This window comes from Ambystoma mexicanum, chromosome 2q (assembly GCF_040938575.1).
Source record: "Ambystoma mexicanum isolate Mex_15411 chromosome 2q, UKY_AmexF1_1, whole genome shotgun sequence".
Lineage (NCBI taxonomy): Eukaryota > Metazoa > Chordata > Amphibia > Caudata > Ambystomatidae > Ambystoma > Ambystoma mexicanum.
Genome location: NC_090924.1, coordinates 852,050,218 through 852,069,989, shown reverse-complemented (window position 1 = coordinate 852,069,989; position 19,772 = coordinate 852,050,218).

Genomic DNA, 19,772 nt, shown 5'->3' with positions numbered 1-19,772 from the left:
ACATGAGTGGGGGCCTTGCGGAGGGTGACCTGCACTACTGGGGGGTGGGAGTGCAGGGGGACATGAGTGGGGGCCTGGTGGAGGGTGGCCTGCACTGCTGGGGGGTGGGATTGCAGGGGGACATGAGTGGGGGCTTGGTGGAGGGTGCCCCTGGATGCTGGGGGGTGGGGGTGCAGGGGGACATGAGTGGGGGCCTGGTGGAGGGTGCCCCTGGCTGCTGGGGGGTGGGGGTGCAGGGGGACATGAGTGGGGGCCTGGTGGAGGGTGCCCTGCCGTGCTGGGGGGTGGGGGTGCTGGGAGACATGAGTTGGACATGAGTGGGGGCCTGGTGGAGGGTGCCCTGCACTGCTGGGGGGTGGGATTGCAGGGGGACATGAGTTGGACATGAGTGGGGGCCTGGTGGAGGGTGCCCTGCACTGCTGGGGGGTGGGATTGCAGGGGAACATGAGTGGGGGCCTGGTGGAGGATGCCCCTGGATGCTGGGGGTGGGGGTGCAGGGGGACATGAGTGGTGGCCTGGTGGAGGGTGCCCCTGGCTGCTGGGGGTGGGGGTGCAGGGGGACATGAGTGGGGGCCTGGTGGGGGGTGCCCTGCACTGCTGGGGGGTGAAAGTGCAGGGGGACATGAGTGGGGGCCTGGTGGAGGGTGCCCTGCACTGCTGGGGGGTGGGATTGCAGGGGGACATGAGTGAGGGCCTGGTGGAGGGTGCCCCTGGATGCTTGGGATGGGGGTGCAGGGTGACATGAGTGGGGGCCTGGTGGAGGGTGCCCTGCACTGCTGGGGGTGGGAGTGCATGGGGACATGAGTGGGGGCCTGGTGGAGGGTGCCCTGCACTGCTGGGGGGTGGGGGTGCTGGGAGACATGAGTTGGACATGAGTGGGGGCCTGGAGGAGGGTGCCCCTGGATGCTGGGGGGTGGGGGTACAGGGGGACATAAGTGGGGGCCTGGTGGAGGGTGCCCTGCACTGCTGGGGGGTGGGGGTGCAGGGGGACATGAGTGGGGGCCTGGTGGAGGGTGCCCTGCACTGCTGGGGGGTGGGATTGCAGGGGGACATGAGTGGGGGCCTGGTGGAGGGTGCCCCTGGCTGCTGGGGGGTGGGGGTGCAGGTGGACATGAGTGGGGGCCTGGTGGAGGGTGCACTGCACTGCTGGGGGTGGGAGTGCAGGGGGACATGAGTGGGGGCCTCGTGGAGGGTGCTCTGCACTGCTGGGGGGATGGGGTTGCTGGGAGACATGAGTTGGACATGAATGGGGGCCTGGTGGAGGGTGCCCTGCACTGCTGGGGGGTGGGAGTGCAGGGGGACATGAGTGGGGGCCTGGTGGAGGGTGCCCTGCACTGCTGGGGTGTGGGGGTGCTGGGAGACATGAGTTGGACATGAGTGGGGGCCTGGCGGAGGGTGCCCCTGGATGCTGGGGGGTGGGGGTGCAGGGGGACATAAGTGAGGGCCTGGTGGAGGGTGCCCTGCACTGCTGGGGGGTGGTGGTGCAGGGGGACATGAGTGGGGGCCTGGAGGAGGGTGTTCTGCACTGCTGGGGGGTGGGGGTGCTGGGAGACATGAGTTGGACATGAGTGGGGGCCTGCTGGAGGGTGCCCCTGGATGCTGGGGGGTGGGGGCGCAGGGGGACATGAGTGGGGGCCTGGTGGAGGGTGCCCTGCACTGCTGGGGGATGGGGGTGCAGGGGGACATGAGTGGGGGCCTGGTGGAGGGTGCCCTGTACTGCTGGGGGGTGGGGGTGCTGGAAGACATGAGTTGGACATGAGTGGGGGCCTGGTGGAGGGTGCCCCTGGATGCTGACGGGTGGGGGTGCAGGGGGACATAAGTGGGGGCCTGATGGAGGGTGCCCCTGGCTGCTGGGGGGTGCAGGGGGACATGAGTGGGGGCCTGTTGGAGGGTGCCCTGCAGTGCTGGGGGGTGGGGGTGCTGGGAGACATGAGTTGGACATGAGTGGGGGCCTGGTGGAGGGTGCCCTGCACTGCTGGGGGGTGGGATTGCAGGGGGACATGAGTTGGACATGAGTGGGGGCCTGGTGGAGGGTGCCCTGCACTGCTGGGAGGTGGGATTGGAGGGGGACATGAGTGGGGGCCTGGTGGAGGGTGCCCCTGGCTGCTGGGGGGTGGGGGTGCAGGGGGACATGAGTGGGGGCCTGGTGGAGGGTGCCCTGCACTGCTGGGGGGTGGGCGTGCAGGGGGACATGAGTGGGGGCCTGGTGGAGGGTGCCCTGCACTGCTGGGGGGTGGGATTGCAGGGGGACATGAGTGGGGGCCTGGTGGAGGGTGCCCCTGGATGCTGGGGGGTGGGGGTGCAGCGGGACATGAGTGGGGGCCTGGTGGAGGGTGCCCCTGGATGCTGGGGGGTGGGGGTGCAGGGGGACATGAGTGGGGGCCTTGCGGAGGGTGACCTGCACTACTGGGGGGTGGGAGTGCAGGGGGACATGAGTGGGGGCCTGGTGGAGGGTGGCCTGCACTGCTGGGGGGTGGGATTGCAGGGGGACATGAGTGGGGGCTTGGTGGAGGGTGCCCCTGGATGCTGGGGGGTGGGGGTGCAGGGGGACATGAGTGGGGGCCTGGTGGAGGGTGCCCCTGGCTGCTGGGGGGTGGGGGTGCAGGGGGACATGAGTGGGGGCCTGGTGGAGGGTGCCCTGCAGTGCTGGGGGGTGGGGGTGCTGGGAGACATGAGTTGGACATGAGTGGGGGCCTGGTGGAGGGTGCCCTGCACTGCTGGGGGGTGGGATTGCAGGGGGACATGAGTTGGACATGAGTGGGGGCCTGGTGGAGGGTGCCCTGCACTGCTGGGGGGGTGGGATTGCAGGGGAACATGAGTGGGGGCCTGATGGAGGATGCCCCTGGATGCTGGGGGTGGGGGTGCAGGGGGACATGAGTGGTGGCCTGGTGGAGGGTGCCCCTGGCTGCTGGGGGTGGGGGTGCAGGGGGACATGAGTGGGGGCCTGGTGGGGGGTGCCCTGCACTGCTGGGGGGTGGAAGTGCAGGGGGACATGAGTGGGGGCCTGGTGGAGGGTGCCCTGCACTGCTGGGGGGTGGGATTGCAGGGGGACATGAGTGGGGGCCTGGTGGAGGGTGCCCCTGGATGCTGGGGTGGGGGTGCAGGGTGACATGAGTGGGGGCCTGGTGGAGGGTGCCCTGCACTGCTGGGGGTGGGAGTGCATGGGGACATGGGTGGGGGCCTGGTGGAGGGTGCCCTGCACTGCTGGGGGGTGGGGGTGCTGGGAGACATGAGTTGGACATGAGTGGGGGCCTGGAGGAGGGTGCCCCTGGATGCTGGGGGGTGGGGGTGCAGGGGGACATAAGTGGGGGCCTGGTGGAGGGTGCCCTGCACTGCTGGGGGGTGGGGGTGCAGGGGGACATGAGTGGGGGCCTGGTGGAGTGTGCCCTGCACTGCTGGGGGGTGGGATTGCAGGGGGACATGAGTGGGGGCCTGGTGGACGGTGCCCCTGGCTGCTGGGGGGTGGGGGTGCAGGTGGACATGAGTGGGGGCCTGGTGGAGGGTGCCCTGCAGTGCTGGGGGGTGGGGGTGCTGGGAGACATGAGTTGGAAATGAGTGGGGGCCTGGTGGAGGGTGCCCTGCACTGCTGGGGGGTGGGATTGCAGGGGGACATGAGTTGGACATGGGTGGGGGCCTGGTGGAGGGTGCCCTGCACTGCTGGGGGGTGGGATTGCAGGGGGACATGAGTGGGGGCCTGGTGGAGGGTGCCCCTGGATGCTGGGGGGTGGGGGTGCAGGGTGACATGAGTGTGGGCCTGGTAGAGGGTGCCCCTGGCTGCTGGGGGGTGGGGGTGCAGGGGGACATGAGTGGGGGCCTGGTGGAGGGTGCCCTGCACTGCTGGGGGGTGGGAGTGCAGGGGGACATGAGTGGGGGCCTGGTGGAGTGTGCCCTGCACTGCTGGGGGGTGGGATTGCAGGGGGACATGAGTGGGGGCCTGGTGGAGGGTTCCCCTGGATGCTGGAGGGTGGGGGTGCAGGGGGACATGAGTGGGGGCCTGGTGGAGGGTGCCCCTGGATGCTGGTGGGTGGGGGTGCAGGGGGACATGAGTGGGGGCCTGGCGGAGGGTGATCTGCACTACTGGGGGGTGGGAGTGCAGGGGGACATGAGTGGGGGCCTGGTGGAGGGTGCCCTGCACTGCTGGGGGATGGGATTGCAGGGGGACATGAGTGGGGGCCTGGTGGAGGGTGCCCCTGGATGCTGGGGGGTCGGGGTGCAGGGGGACATGAGTGGGGGCCTGGTGGAGGGTGCCCCTGGCTGCTGGGGGGTGGGGGTGCAGGGGGACATGAGTGGGGGCCTGGTGGAGAGTGTCCTGCAGTGCTGGGGGGTGGGGGTGCTGGGAGACATGTGTTTGACATGAGTGGGGGCCTGGTGGAGGGTGCCCTGCACGGCTGGGGGGTGGGATTGCAGGGGAACATGAGTTGGACATGAGTGGGGGCCTGGTGGAGGGTGCCCTGCACTGCTGGGGGTTGGGAGTGCAGGGGGACATGAGTGGGGGCCTGGAGGAGGGTGCCCCTGGATGCTGGGGGGTGGGGGTGCAGGGGGACATAAGTGGGGGCCTGGTGGAGTGTGCCCTGCACTGCTGGGGGGTGGGATTGCAGGGGGACATGAGTGGGGGCCTGGTGGAGGGTGCCCCTGGCTGCTGGGGGGTGGGGGTGCAGGTGGACATGAGTGGGGGCCTGGTGGAGGGTGCCCTGCAGTGCTGGGGGGTGGGGGTGCTGGGAGACATGAGTTGGACATGAGTGGGGGCCTGGTGGAGGGTGCCCTGCACTGCTGGGGGGTGGGATTGCAGGGGGACATGAGTTGGACATGAGTGGGGGCCTGGTGGAGGGTGCCCTGCACTGCTGGGGGGTGGGATTGCAGGGGGACATGAGTGGGGGCCTGGTGGAGGGTGCCCCTGGATGCTGGGGGGTGGGGGTGCAGGGGGACATGAGTGTGGGCCTGGTAGAGGGTGCCCCTGGCTGCTGGGGGGTGGGGGTGCAGGGGGACATGAGTGGGGGCCTGGTGGAGGGTGCCCTGCAGTGCTGGGGGGTGGGGGTGCTGGGGGACATGAGTGGGGGCCTGGTGGAGGGTGCCCTGCACTGCTGGGGGGTGGGATTGCAGGGGGACATGAGTGGGGGCCTGGTGGAGGGTTCCCCTGGATGCTGGAGGGTGGGGGTGCAGGGGGACATGAGTGGGGGCCTGGTGGAGGGTGCCCCTGGATGCTGGTGGGTGGGGGTACAAGGGGACATGAGTGGGGGCCTGGCGGAGGGTGATCTGCACTACTGGGGGGTGGGAGTGCAGGGGGACATGAGTGGGGGCCTGGTGGAGGGTGCCCTGCACTGCTGGGGGATGGGATTGCAGGGGGACATGAGTGGGGGCCTGGTGGAGGGTGCCCCTGGATGCTGGGGGGTCGGGGTGCAGGGGGACATGAGTGGGGGCCTGGTGGAGGGTGCCCCTGGCTGCTGGGGGGTGGGGGTGCAGGGGGACATGAGTGGGGGCCTGGTGGAGGGTGTCCTGCAGTGCTGGGGGGTGGGGGTGCTGGGAGACATGAGTTTGACATGAGGGGGGCCTGGTGGAGGGTGCCCTGTACGGCTGGGGGGTGGGATTGCAGGGGAACATGAGTTGGACATGAGTGGGGGCCTGGTGAGGGTGCCCTGCACTGCTGGGGGGTGGGATTGCAGGGGAACATGAGTGGGGGCCTGATGGAGGGTGCTCCTGGATGCTGGGGTGGGGGTGCAGGGGGACATGAGTGGGGCCTGGTGGAGGGTGCCCCTGGCTGCTGGGGGTGGGGGTGCAGGGGGACATGAGTGGGGGCCTGGTGGAGGGTGCCCTGCACTGCTGGGGGTGGGAGTTCAGGGGGACATGAGTGGGGTCATGGTGGAGGGTGCCCCTGGATGCTGGGGGGTGGGGGTGCAGGGGGACATGAGTGGGGGCCTGGTGGAGGGTGCCCCTGGCTGCTGGGGGGTGAGGGGTGCAGGGGGACATGCGTGGGGGCCTGGTGGAGGGTGCCCCTGGCTGCTGGGGGGTGGGGGTGCAGGGGGACATGAGTGGGGGTCTGGTGGAGGGTGCCCTGGACTGCTGGGGGGTGGGGGTGCTGGGAGACATGAGTGGGGGCCTGGTGGAGGGTGCCCTGCACTGCTGGGGGTGGGGATGCTGGGAGACATGAGTTGGACATGAGTGGGGGCCTGATGGAGGGTGCCCCTGGATGCTGGGGGTGTGGGGGTGCAGGGGGACATGAGTGGGGACCTGGTGGAGGGTGCCCCTGGCTGCTGGGGGGTGGGGGTGCAGGGGGACATGAGTGGGGGCCTGGTGGAGGGTGCCCTGCAGTGCTGGGGGGTGGGGGTGCTGGGAGACATGAGTTGGACATGAGTGGGGGCCTGGTGGAGGTCGCCCTGCCCTGCTGGGGGGTGGGATTGCAGGGGGACATGAGTTGGACATGAGTGGGGGCCTGGTGGAGGGTGCCCTGCACTGCTGGGGGGTGGGATTGCAGGGGGACATGAGTGGGGGCCTGGTGGAGGGTGCCCCTGGATGCTGGGGGTGGGGGTGCAGGGGGACATGAGTGGGGGCCTGGTAGAGGGTGCCTCTGGCTTCTGGGGGGTGTGGGTGCAGGGGGACATGAGTGGGGGCCTGGTGGAGGGTGCCCTGCACTGCTGGGGGGTGGGAGTGCAGGGGGACATGAGTGGGGGCCTGGTGGAGGGTGCCCTGCACTGCTGGGGGGTGGGATTGCAGGGGGACATGAGTGGGGGCCTGGTGGAGGGTGCCCCTGGATGCTGGAGGGTGGGGGTGCAGGGGGACATGAGTGGGGGCCTGGTGGAGGGTGCCCCTGGATGCTGGTGGGTGGGGGTGCAGGGGGACATGAGTGGGGGCCTGGCGGAGGGTGATCTGCACTACTGGTGGGTGGGAGTGCAGGGGGACATGAGTGGGGGCCTGGTGGAGGGTGCCCTGCACTGCTGGGGGATGGGATTGCAGGGGGAAATGAGTGGGGGCCTGGTGGAGGGTACCCCTGGATGCTGGGGGGTGGGGGTGCCTGGGGACATGAGTGGGGGCCTGGTGGAGGGTGCCCTGCACTGCTGGGGGGTGGGATTGCAGGGGAACATGAGTTGGACATGAGTGGGGGCCTGGTGGAGGGTGCCCTGCACTGCTGGGGGGTGGGATTGCAGGGGAACATGAGTGGGGGCCTGGTGGAGGGTGCTCCTGGATGCTGGGGTGGGGGTGCAGGGGGACATGAGTGGGGGCCTGGTGGAGGGTGCCCCTGGCTGCTGGGGGTGGGGGTGCAGGGGGACATGAGTGGGGGCCTGGTGGAGGGTGCCCTGCACTGCTGGGGGGTGGGAGTGCAGGGGGACATGAGTGGGGTCATGGTGGAGGATGCCCCTGGATGCTGGGGGGTGGGGGTGCAGGGGGACATGAGTGGGGGCCTGGTGGAGGGTGCCCCTGGCTGCTGGGGGGTGAGGGGTGCAGGGGGACATGCGTGGGGGCCTGGTGGAGGGTGCCCCTGGCTGCTGGGGGGTGGGGGTGCAGGGGGACATGAGTGGGGGTCTGGTGGAGGGTGCCCTGCACTGCTGGGGGGTGGGGGTGCTGGGAGACATGAGTTGGACATGAGTGGGGGCCTGGTGGAGGGTGCCCTGCACTGCTGGGGGTTGGGAGTGCAGGGGGACATGACTGGGGGCCTGGTGGAGGGTGCCCTGCACTGCTGGGGGGGTGGGGGTGCTGGGAGACATGAGTTGGACATGAGTGGGGGCCCGGTGGAGGGTGCCCCTGGATGCTGGGGGGTGGGGGTGCAGGGGGACCTGAGTGGGGGCCTGGTGGAGGGTGCCCTGCACTGCTGGGGGGTGGGGGTGCAGGGGGACATGAGTGGGGGCCTGGTGGAGGGTGCCCTGCACTGCTGGGGGGTGGGGATGCTGGGAGACATGAGTTGGACATGATTGGGGGCCTGGTGGAGGGTGCCCCTGGATGCTGGTGGGGTGGGGGTGCAGGGGGACATGAGTGGGGACCTGGTGGAGGGTGCCCCTGGCTGCTGGGGGGTGGGGGTGCAGGGGGACATGAGTGGGGGCCTGGTGGAGGGTGCCCTGCAGTGCTGGGGGGTGGGGGTGCTGGGAGACATGAGTTCGACATGAGTGGGGGCCTGGTGGAGGGTGCCCTGCACTGCTGGGGGGTGGGATTGCAGGGGGACATGAGTGGGGGCCTGGTGGGGGGTGCCCCTGGATGCTGGGGGTGGGCGTGCAGGGGGACATGAGTGGGGGCCTGGTGGAGGGTGCCCCTGGCTGCTGGGGGGTGGTGGTGCAGGGGGACATGAGTGGGGGCCTGGTGGAGGGTGCCCTGCACTACTGGGGGGTGGGAGTGCAGGGGGACATGAGTGGGGGCCTGGTGGAGGGTGCCCTGCACTGCTGGGGGGTGGGATTGAAGGGGGACATGAGTGGGGGCCTGGTGGAGGGTGCCCTGCACTGCTGGGGGGTGGGAGTGCAGGGGGACATGAGTGGGGGCCTGGTGGAGGGTGCCCTGCACTGCTGGGAGGTGGGATTGCAGGCAGACATGAGTGGGGCCCTGTTGGAGGGTGCCCCTGGATGCTGGGGGTGGGGGTGCAGGGGGACATGAGTGGGGGCCTGGTGGAGGGTGCCCCTGGCTGCTGGGGGGTGGGGGTGCAGGGGGACATGAGTGGGGGCCTGGTGGAGGGTGCCCTGCACTGCTGGGGGATGGGATTGCAGGGGGACATGAGTGGGGGCCTGGTGGAGGGTGCCCTGCACTGCTGGGGGGTGAGGGTGCTGGGAGACATGAGTTGGACATGAGTGGGGGCCTGGTGGAGGGTGCCCTGCACTGCTGGGGGGTGGGAGTGCAGGGGGACATCAGTGGAGGCCTGGTGGAGGGTGCCCTGCACTGCTGAGGGGTGGGGGTGCTGGGAGACATGAGTTGGACATGAGTGGGGGCCTGGTGGAGGGTGCCCCTGGATGCTGGGGGGTGGGGGTGCAGGGGGACATGAGTGGGGGCCTGGTGGAGGGTGCCCTGCACTGCTGGGGGGTGGGGGTGCAGGGAGAGATGAGTGGGGGCATGGTGGAGGGTGCCCTGCACTGCAGGGGGGTGGGGCTGCTGGGAGACATGAGTTGGACATGAGTGGGGGCCTGGTGGAGGGTTCCCCTGGATGCTGGGGGGTGGGGGTACAGGGGGACATGAGTGGCGGCCTGGTGGAGGGTGCCCTGCACTGCTGAGGTGTGGGGGTGCAGGGGGACATGAGTGGGGGCCTGGTGGAGGGTACCCTGCACTGCTGGGGGGTGGGGTTGCTGGGAGACATGAGTTGGACATGAGTGGGGGCCTGGTGGAGGGTCCCCTGGATGCTGGGGAGTGGGGGTGAAGGGGGACATGAGTGGGGGCCTGGTGGAGGGTGCCCCTGGCTGCTGGGGGGTGGGGGTGCAGGGGGACATGAGTGGGGGCCTGGTGGAGGGTGCCCTGCAGTGCTGGGGGATGGGGGTGCTGGGAGACATGAGTTGGACATGAGTGGGGGCCTGGTGGAGGGTGCCCGGCACTGCTGGGGCTGGGATTTCAGGGGGACATGAGTGGGGGCCTGGTGGAGGGTGCCCCGGGATGCTGGGGGTGGGGGTGCAGGGGGACATGAGTGGGGGCCTGGTGGAGGGTGCCCCTGGCTGCTGGGGGGTGGGGGTGCAGGGGGACATGAGTGGGGGCCTGGTGGAGGGTGCCCTGCACTGCTGGGGGGTGGGAGTGCAGGGGGACATGAGTGGGGGCCTGGTGGAGGGTGCCCTGCACTGCTGGGGGGTGGGATTGCAGGGGGACATGAGTGGGGGCCTGGTGGAGGGTGCCCCTGGATTCTGGGGGGTGGGGGTGCAGGGGGACATGAGTGGGGGCCTGGTGGAGGGTGCTCCTGGCTGCTGGGGGGTGGGGGTGCAGGGAGACATGAGTGGGGGCCTGGTGGAGGGTGCCCTGCAGTGCTGGGGGTTGGGGGTGCTGGGAGACATGAGTTGGACATGAGTGGGGGCCTGGTGGAGGGTGCCCTGCACTGCTGGGGGGTGGGATTGCAGGGGGACATGAGTGGGGGCCTGGTGGAGGGTGCCCCGGGATGCTGGGGGGTGGGGGTGCAGGGGGACATGAGTGAGGGCCTGGTGGAGGGTGCCCCTGGCTGCTGGGGGGTGGGGGTGCAGGGTGACATGAGTGGGGGCCTGGTGGAGGGTGCACTGCACTGCTGGGGGTGGGAATGCAGGGGGACATGAGTGGGGGCCTCGTGGAGGGTGCTCTGCACTGCTGGGGGGATGGGGTTGCTGGGAGACATGAGTTGGACATGAATGGGGGCCTGGTGGAGGGTGCCCTGCACTGCTGGGGGGTGGGAGTGCAGGGGGACATGAGTGGGGGCCTGGTGGAGGGTGCCCTGCACTGCTGGGGTGTGGGGGTGCTGGGAGACATGAGTTGGACATGAGTGGGGGCCTGGCGGAGGGTGCCCCTGGATGCTGGGGGGTGGGGGTGCAGGGGGACATAAGTGAGGGCCTGGTGGAGGGTGCCCTGCACTGCTGGGGGGTGGTGGTGCAGGGGGACATGAGTGGGGGCCTGGTGGAGGGTGTTCTGCACTGCTGGGGGGTGGGGGTGCTGGGAGACATGAGTTGGACATGAGTGGGGGCCTGCTGGAGGGTGCCCCTGGATGCTGGGGGGTGGGGGCGCAGGGGGAGATGAGTGGGGGCCTGGTGGAGGGTGCCCTGCACTGCTGGGGGATGGGGGTGCAGGGGGACATGAGTGGGGGCCTGGTGGAGGGTGCCCTGTACTGCTGGGGGGTGGGGGTGCTGGAAGACATGAGTTGGACATGAGTGGGGGCCTGGTGGAGGGTGCCCCTGGATGCTGACGGGTGGGGGTGCAGGGGGACATGAGTGGGGGCCTGATGGAGGGTGCCCCTGGCTGCTGGGGGGTGCAGGGGGGCATGAGTGGGGGCCTGTTGGAGGGTGCCCTGCAGTGCTGGGGGGTGGGGGTGCTGGGAGACATGAGTTGGACATGAGTGGGGGCCTGGTGGAGGGTGCCCTGCACTGCTGGGGGGTGGGATTGCAGGGGGACATGAGTTGGACATGAGTGGGGGCCTGGTGGAGGGTGCCCTGCACTGCTGGGAGGTGGGATTGCAGGGGGACATGAGTGGGGGCCTGGTGGAGGGTGCCCCTGGCTGCTGGGGGGTGGGGGTGCAGGGGGACATGAGTGGGGGCCTGGTGGAGGGTGCCCTGCACTGCTGGGGGGTGGGCGTGCAGGGGGACATGAGTGGGGGCCTGGTGGAGGGTGCCCTGCACTGCTGGGGGGTGGGATTGCAGGGGGACATGAGTGGGGGCCTGGTGGAGGGTGCCCCTGGATGCTGGGGGGTGGGGGTGCAGCGGGACATGAGTGGGGGCCTGGTGGAGGGTGCCCCTGGATGCTGGGGGGTGGGGGTGTAGGGGGACATGAGTGGGGGCCTTGCGGAGGGTGACCTGCACTACTGGGGGGTGGGAGTGCAGGGGGACATGAGTGGGGGCCTGGTGGAGGGTGGCCTGCACTGCTGGGGGGTGGGATTGCAGGGGGACATGAGTGGGGGCTTGGTGGAGGGTGCCCCTGGATGCTGGGGGGTGGGGGTGCAGGGGGACATGAGTGGGGGCCTGGTGGAGGGTGCCCCTGGCTGCTGGGGGGTGGGGGTGCAGGGGGACATGAGTGGGGGCCTGGTGGAGGGTGCCCTGCAGTGCTGGGGGGTGGGGGTGCTGGGAGACATGAGTTGGACATGAGTGGGGGCCTGGTGGAGGGTGCCCTGCACTGCTGGGGGGTGGGATTGCAGGGGGACATGAGTTGGACATGAGTGGGGGCCTGGTGGAGGGTGCCCTGCACTGCTGGGGGGTGGGATTGCAGGGGAACATTAGTGGGGGCCTGATGGAGGATGCCCCTGGATGCTGGGGGTGGGGGTGCAGGGGGACATGAGTGGTGGCCTGGTGGAGGGTGCCCCTGGCTGCTGGGGGTGGGGGTGCAGGGGGACATGAGTGGGGGCCTGGTGGGGGGTGCCCTGCACTGCTGGGGGGTGGAAGTGCAGGGGGACATGAGTGGGGGCCTGGTGGAGGGTGCCCTGCACTGCTGGGGGGTGGGATTGCAGGGGGACATGAGTAGGGGCCTGGTGGAGGGTGCCCCTGGATGCTGGGTGTGGGGGTGCAGGGTGACATGAGTGGGGGCCTGGTGGAGGGTGCCCTGCACTGCTGGGGGTGGGAGTGCATGGGGACATGAGTGGGGGCCTGGTGGAGGGTGCCCTGCACTGCTGGGGGGTGGGGGTGCTGGGAGACATGAGTTGGACATGAGTGGGGGCCTGGAGGAGGGTGCCCCTGGATGCTGGGGGGTGGCGGTGCAGGGGGACATAAGTGGGGGCCTGGTGGAGGGTGCCCTGCACTGCTGGGGGGTGGGGGTGCAGGGGGACATGAGTGGGGGCCTGGTGGAGTGTGCCCTGCACTGCTGGGGGGTGGGATTGCAGGGGGACATGAGTGGGGGCCTGGTGGACGGTGCCCCTGGCTGCTGGGGGGTGGGGGTGCAGGTGGACATGAGTGGGGGCCTGGTGGAGGGTGCCCTGCAGTGCTGGGGGGTGGGGGTGCTGGGAGACATGAGTTGGACATGAGTGGGGGCCTGGTGGAGGGTGCCCTGCACTGCTGGGGGGTGGGATTGCAGGGGGACATGAGTTGGACATGAGTGGGGGCCTGGTGGAGGGTGCCCTGCACTGCTGGGGGGTGGGATTGCAGGGGGACATGAGTGGTGGCCTGGTGGAGGGTGCCCCTGGATGCTGGGGGGTGGGGGTGCAGGGTGACATGAGTGTGGGCCTGGTAGAGGGTGCCCCTGGCTGCTGGGGGGTGGGGGTGCAAGGGGACATGAGTGGGGGCCTGGTGGAGGGTGCCCTGCACTGCTGGGGGGTGGGAGTGCAGGGGGACATGAGTGGGGGCCTGGTGGAGTGTGCCCTGCACTGCTGGGGGGTGGGATTGCAGGGGGACATGAGTGGGGGCCTGGTGGAGGGTGCCCCTGGATGCTGGGGGGTCGGGGTGCAGGGGGACATGAGTGGGGGCCTGGTGGAGGGTGCCCCTGGCTGCTGGGGGGTGGGGGTGCAGGGGGACATGAGTGGGGGCCTGGTGGAGGGTGTCCTGCAATGCTGGGGGGTGGGGGTGCTGGGAGACATGTGTTTGACATGAGTGGGGGCCTGGTGGAGGGTGCCCTGCACGGCTGGGGGGTGGGATTGCAGGGGAACATGAGTTGGACATGAGTGGGGGCCTGGTGGAGGGTGCCCTTCACTGCTGGGGGTTGGGAGTGCAGGGGGACATGAGTGGGGGCCTGGAGGAGGGTGCCCCTGGATGCTGGGGGGTGGGGGTGCAGGGGGACATAAGTGGGGGCCTGGTGGAGTGTGCCCTGCACTGCTGGGGGGTGGGATTGCAGGGGGACATGAGTGGGGGCCTGGTGGAGGGTGCCCCTGGCTGCTGGGGGGTGGGGGTGCAGGTGGACATGAGTGGGGGCCTGGTGGAGGGTGCCCTGCAGTGCTGGGGGGTGGGGGTGCTGGGAGACATGAGTTGGACATGAGTGGGGGCCTGGTGGAGGGTGCCCTGCACTGCTGGGGGGTGGGATTGCAGGGGGACATGAGTTGGACATGAGTGGGGGCCTGGTGGAGGATGCCCTGCACTGCTGGGGGGTGGGATTGCAGGGGGACATGAGTGGGGGCCTGGTGGAGGGTGCCCCTGGATGCTGGGGGGTGGGGGTGCAGGGGGACATGAGTGTGGGCCTGGTAGAGGGTGCCCCTGGCTGCTGGGGGGTGGGGGTGCAGGGGGACATGAGTGGTGGCCTGGTGGAGGGTGCCCTGCAGTGCTGGGGGGTGGGGGTGCTGGGGGACATGAGTGGGGGCCTGGTGGAGGGTGCCCTGCACTGCTGGGGGGTGGGATTGCAGGGGGACATGAGTGGGGGCCTGGTGGAGGGTTCCCCTGGATGCTGGAGGGTGGGGGTGCAGGGGGACATGAGTGGGGGCCTGGTGGAGGGTGCCCCTGGATGCTGGTGGGTGGGGGTACAAGGGGACATGAGTGGGGGCCTGACGGAGGGTGATCTGCACTACTGGGGGGTGGGAGTGCAGGGGGACATGAGTGGGGGCCTGGTGGAGGGTGCCCTGCACTGCTGGGGGATGGGATTGCAGGGGGACATGAGTGGGGGCCTGGTGGAGGGTGCCCCTGGATGCTGGGGGGTCGGGGTGCAGGGGGACATGAGTGGGGGCCTGGTGGAGGGTGCCCCTGGCTGCTGGGGGGTGGGGGTGCAGGGGGACATGAGTGGGGGCCTGGTGGAGGGTGCCCTGCAGTGCTGGGGGGTGGGGGTGCTGGGAGACATGAGTTTGACATGAGGGGGGGCCTGGTGGAGGGTGCCCTGTACGGCTGGGGGGTGGGATTGCAGGGGAACATGAGTTGGACATGAGTGGGGGCCTGGTGAGGGTGCCCTGCACTGCTGGGGGGTGGGATTGCAGGGGAACATGAGTGGGGGCCTGGTGGAGGGTGCTCCTGGATGCTGGGGTGGGGGTGCAGGGGGACATGAGTGGGGGCCTGGTGGAGGGTGCCCCTGGCTGCTGGGGGTGGGGGTGCAGGGGGACATGAGTGGGGGCCTGGTGGAGGGTGCCCTGCACTGCTGGGGGGTGGGGGTGCAGGGGGACATGAGTGGGGGCCTGGTGGAGGGTGCCCCTGGCTGCTGGGGGGTGAGGGGTGCAGGGGGACATGCGTGGGGCCTGGTGGAGGGTGCCCCTGGCTGCTGGGGGGTGGGGGTGCAGGGGGACATGAGTGGGGGTCTGGTGGAGGTTGCCCTGGACTGCTGGGGGGTGGGGGTGCTGGGAGACATGAGTGGGGGCCTGGTGGAGGGTGCCCTGCACTGCTGGGGGGTGGGGATGCTGGGAGACATGAGTTGGACATGAGTGGGGGCCTGGTGGAGGGTGCCCCTGGATGCTGGGGGTGTGGGGGTGCAGGGGGACATGAGTGGGGACCTGGTGGAGGGTGCCCCTGGCTGCTGGGGGGTGGGGGTGCAGGGGGACATGAGTGGGGGCCTGGTGGAGGGTGCCCTGCAGTGCTGGGGGGTGGGGGTGCTGGGAGACATGAGTTGGACATGAGTGGGGGCCTGGTGGAGGTCGCCCTGCCCTGCTGGGGGGTGGGATTGCAGGGGGACATGAGTTGGACATGAGTGGGGGCCTGGTGGAGGGTGCCCTGCACTGCTGGGGGGTGGGATTGCAGGGGGACATGAGTGGGGGCCTGGTGGAGGGTGCCCCTGGATGCTGGGGGGTGGGGGTGCAGGGGGACATGAGTGGGGGCCTGGTAGAGGGTGCCTCTGGCTTCTGGGGGGTGGGGGTGCAGGGGGACATGAGTGGGGGCCTGGTGGAGGGTGCCCTGCACTGCTGGGGGGTGGGAGTGCAGGGGGACATGAGTGGGGGCCTGGTGGAGGGTGCCCTGCACTGCTGGGGGGTGGGATTGCAGGGGGACATGAGTGGGGGCCTGGTGGAGGGTGCCCCTGGATGCTGGAGGGTGGGGGTGCAGGGGGACATGAGTGGGGGCCTGGTGGAGGGTGCCCCTGGATGCTGGTGGGTGGGGGTGCAGGGGGACATGAGTGGGGGCCTGGCGGAGGGTGATCTGCACTACTGGGGGGTGGGAGTGCAGGGGGACATGAGTGGGGGCCTGGTGGAGGGTGCCCTGCACTGCTGGGGGATGGGATTGCAGGGGGAAATGAGTGGGGGCCTGGTGGAGGGTGCCCCTGGATGCTGGGGGGTGGGGGTGCCTGGGGACATGAGTGGGGGCCTGGTGGAGGGTGCCCTGCACTGCTGGGGGGTGGGATTGCAGGGGAACATGAGTTGGACATGAGTGGGGGCCTGGTGGAGGGTGCCCTGCACTGCTGGGGGGTGGGATTGCAGGGGAACATGAGTGGGGGCCTGGTGGAGGGTGCTCATGGATGCTGGGGTGGGGGTGCAGGGGGACATGAGTTGGGGCCTGGTGGAGGGTGCCCCTGGCTGCTGGGGGTGGGGGTGCAGGGGGACATGAGTGGGGGCCTGGTGGAGGGTGCCCTGCACTGCTGGGGGGTGGGAGTGCAGGGGGACATGAGTGGGGTCATGGTGGAGGATGCCCCTGGATGCTGGGGGGTGGGGGTGCAGGGGGACATGAGTGGGGGCCTGGTGGAGGGTGCCCCTGGCTGCTGGGGGGTGAGGGGTGCAGGGGGACATGCGTGGGGGCCTGGTGGAGGGTGCCCGTGGCTGCTGGGGGGTGGGGGTGCAGGGGGACATGAGTGGGGGTCTGGTGGAGGGTGCCCTGCACTGCTGGGGGGTGGGGGTGCTGGGAGACATGAGTTGGACATGAGTGGGGGCCTGGTGGAGGGTGCCCTGCACTGCTGGGGGTTGGGAGTGCAGGGGGACATGACTGGGGGCCTGGTGGAGGGTGCCCTGCACTGCTGGGGGGGTGGGGGTGCTGGGAGACATGAGTCGGACATGAGTGGGCCCCCGGTGGAGGGTGCCCCTGGATGCTGGGGGGTGGGGGTGCAGGGGGACCTGAGTGGGGGCCTGGTGGAGGGTGCCCTGCACTGCTGGGGGGTGGGGGTGCAGGGGGACATGAGTGGGGGCCTGGTGGAGGGTGCCCTGCACTGCTGGGGGGTGGGGATGCTGGGAGACATGAGTTGGACATGATTGGGGGCCTGGTGGAGGGTGCCCCTGGATGCTGGTGGGGTGGGGGTGCAGGGGGACATGAGTGGGGACCTGGTGGAGGGTGCCCCTGGCTGCTGGGGGGTGGGGGTGCAGGGGGACATGAGTGGGGGCCTGGTGGAGGGTGCCCTGCAGTGCTGGGGGGTGGGGGTGCTGGGAGACATGAGTTCGACATGAGTGGGGGCCTGGTGGAGGGTGCCCTGCACTGCTGGGGGGTGGGATTGCAGGGGGACATGAGTGGGGGCCTGGTGGGGGGTGCCCCTGGATGCTGGGGGTGGGCGTGCAGGGGGACATGAGTGGGGGCCTGGTGGAGGGTGCCCCTGGCTGCCGGGGGGTGGTGGTGCAGGGGGACATGAGTGGGGGCCTGGTGGAGGGTGCCCTGCACTACTGGGGGGTGGGAGTGCAGGGGGACATGAGTGGGGGCCTGGTGGAGGGTGCCCTGCACTGCTGGGGGGTGGGATTGAAGGGGGACATGAGTGGGGGCCTGGTGGAGGGTGCCCTGCACTGCTGGGGGGTGGGAGTGCAGGGGGACATGAGTGGGGGCCTGGTGGAGGGTGCCCTGCACTGCTGGGAGGTGGGATTGCAGGCAGACATGAGTGGGGGCCTGGTGGAGGGTGCCCCTGGATGCTGGGGGGTGGGGGTGCAGGGGGACATGAGTGGGGGCCTGGTGGAGGGTGCCCCTGGCTGCTGGGGGGTGGGGGTGCAGGGGGACATGAGTGGGGGCCTGGTGGAAGGTGCCCTGCAGTGCTGGGGGGTGGGGGCCCGGCGCTGGGAGACATGAGTTGGACTGAGTGGGGGCCTGGTGGAGGGTGCCCTGCACTGCTGGGGGGTGGGATTGCAGGGGGACATGAGTGGGGGCCTAGTGGAGGGTGCCCCGGGATGCTGGGGGGTGGGGGTGCAGGGGGACATGAGTGGGGGCCTGGTGGAGGGTGCCCCTGGCTGCTGGGGGGTGGGTGTGCAGGGGGACATGAGTGGGGGCCTGGTGGAGGGTGCCCTGCACTGCTGGGGGGTGGGGTTGCTGGGAGACATGAGTTGGACATGAGTGGGGGCCTGGTGGAGGGTGCCCTGCTCTGCTGGGGGGTGGGAGTGCAGGGGGACATGAGTGGCGGCCTGGTGGAGGGTGCCCTGCACTGCTGGGGGGTGGTGGTGCTGGGAGACATGAGTTGGACATGAGTGGGGGCCTGCTGGAGGGTGTCCCTGGATGCTGGGGGGTGTGGGTGCAGGGGGACATGAGTGGGGGCCTGGTGGAGGGTGCCCTGCACTGCTGGGTGGTGGGGGTGCAGGGGGACATGAGTGGGGGCCTGGTGGAGGGTGCCCTGCACTGCTGGGGGGTGGGGGTGCTGGGAGACATGAGTTGGACATGAGTGGGGGCCTGGTGGAGGGTGCCCCTGGATGCTGGGGGGTGGGGGTGCAGGGGGACATGAGTGGGGGCCTGGTGGAGGGTGCCCTGCACTGCTGGGGGGTTGGGGTGCAGGGGGACATGAGTGGGGGCCTGGTGGAGGGTGCCCTGCACTGGTAGGGGTGCTGGGAGACATGAGTTTGACATGAGTGGGGGCCTGGTGGAGGGTGCCCCTGGATGCTGGGGGGTGGGGGTGCAGGGGGACATGAATGGGGGCCTGGTGGAGGGTGCCCTGCACTGCTGGGGGGTGGGATTGTAGGGGGACATGAGTGGGAGCCTTGTGGAGGGTGCCCCTGGATGCTGGGGGTGGGGGTGCAGGGGGACATGAGTGGGGGCCTGTTGGAGGGTGCCCCTGGCTGCTCGGGCGTGGGGGTGAGGGGGACATGAGTGGGGGCCTGGTGGAGGGTGCCCCTGGATGCTGGGGGGTGGGGGTGCAGGGGGACATGAATGGGGGCCTGGTGGAGGGTGCCCTGCACTGCTGGGGGGTGGGAGTGCAGGGGGACATGAGTGGGTGCCTGGTGGAGGGTGCCCTGCACTGCCTGGGGGCGGGAGTGCAGGGGGACATGAGTGGGGGCCTGGTGGAGGGTGCCCTGCACTGCTGGGGGGTGGGAGTGCAGGGGGATATGAGTTGGACATGAGTGGGGGCCTGGTGGAGGGTGCCCCTGGATGCTGGGGGGTGGGGGTGCAGGGGGACATGATTGGGGGCCTGGTGGAGGGTGCCCCTGACTGCTGGGGGGTGGGGGTGCAGGGGGACATGCGTTGGTGGGCAGTAGTGCAAGGTGACATGTGGGTTGGCTGGGGGGCATGGGCATGGTGGATGGGCTGCCTACGGGACATGTGCAGGGTAGTCCCCTGTGGTGTGCGCCGCCTGCAGGGGCCGTGGAGGGTGTAGAGGGAACACCTGGGAGGATCCACATGGGCAATTCACGTGCAGTGCTCCACGCGCACCCCTGGAATACATGTACCCTGATGGAATCGCGTGTGATACTTCCCGCGCACCCCTGAAATACACGTACCCTGCTGCTTTTGCGTGTGATACTTCCCGCGCACCACTGTAATGCACGTACCCTGCTGCTTTTGCGTGTGATACTTCCCGCGCACCCCTGGAATACATGTACCCTGATGGAATCGCGTGTGATACTTCCCGCGCACCCCTGAAATGCACGTACCCTGCTGCTTTTGCATGTGATACTTCCCGCACACCCCTGTAATACACGTACCATGCTGCTTTTGCGTGTGATACTTCCCGCGCACCCCTGGAATACACGTACCCTGATGGAATCGCGTGTGATACTTCCCGTGCACCCCTGAAATGCACGTACCCTGCTGCTTTTGCGTGTGATACTTCCCGCGCACCCCTGGAATAAATGTGCCCTGATGGAATCGCGTGTGTTACTTCCCGCGCACCCCTGATGTACACGTACCCAGGACAATCGCGAGTGAAACTTCCCGAGAACCACTGAAATACACATTCCCCGCTTGGCGTTTGCTGTTTGGCAGCCCTGTGAACTGGTCCAGGGTTAGCGCAGCTCTTTGCGATGATTTTGGTATTTTGAAGGCTTTTCCTTGCGCGAGGGCATTCCTGGGGGCGTAACTGGTGCTGCTGCAGGGTCGCTGAGCCACTCTGCGCCACGGCTGGTTTTGGAGGTTAAAATCCATGAATACGCTGTGCGATGAAAAGGATTTTATCGCACGCGGCTGGCGCAGTGTATCACACAAAAGTGGCGCACGCGG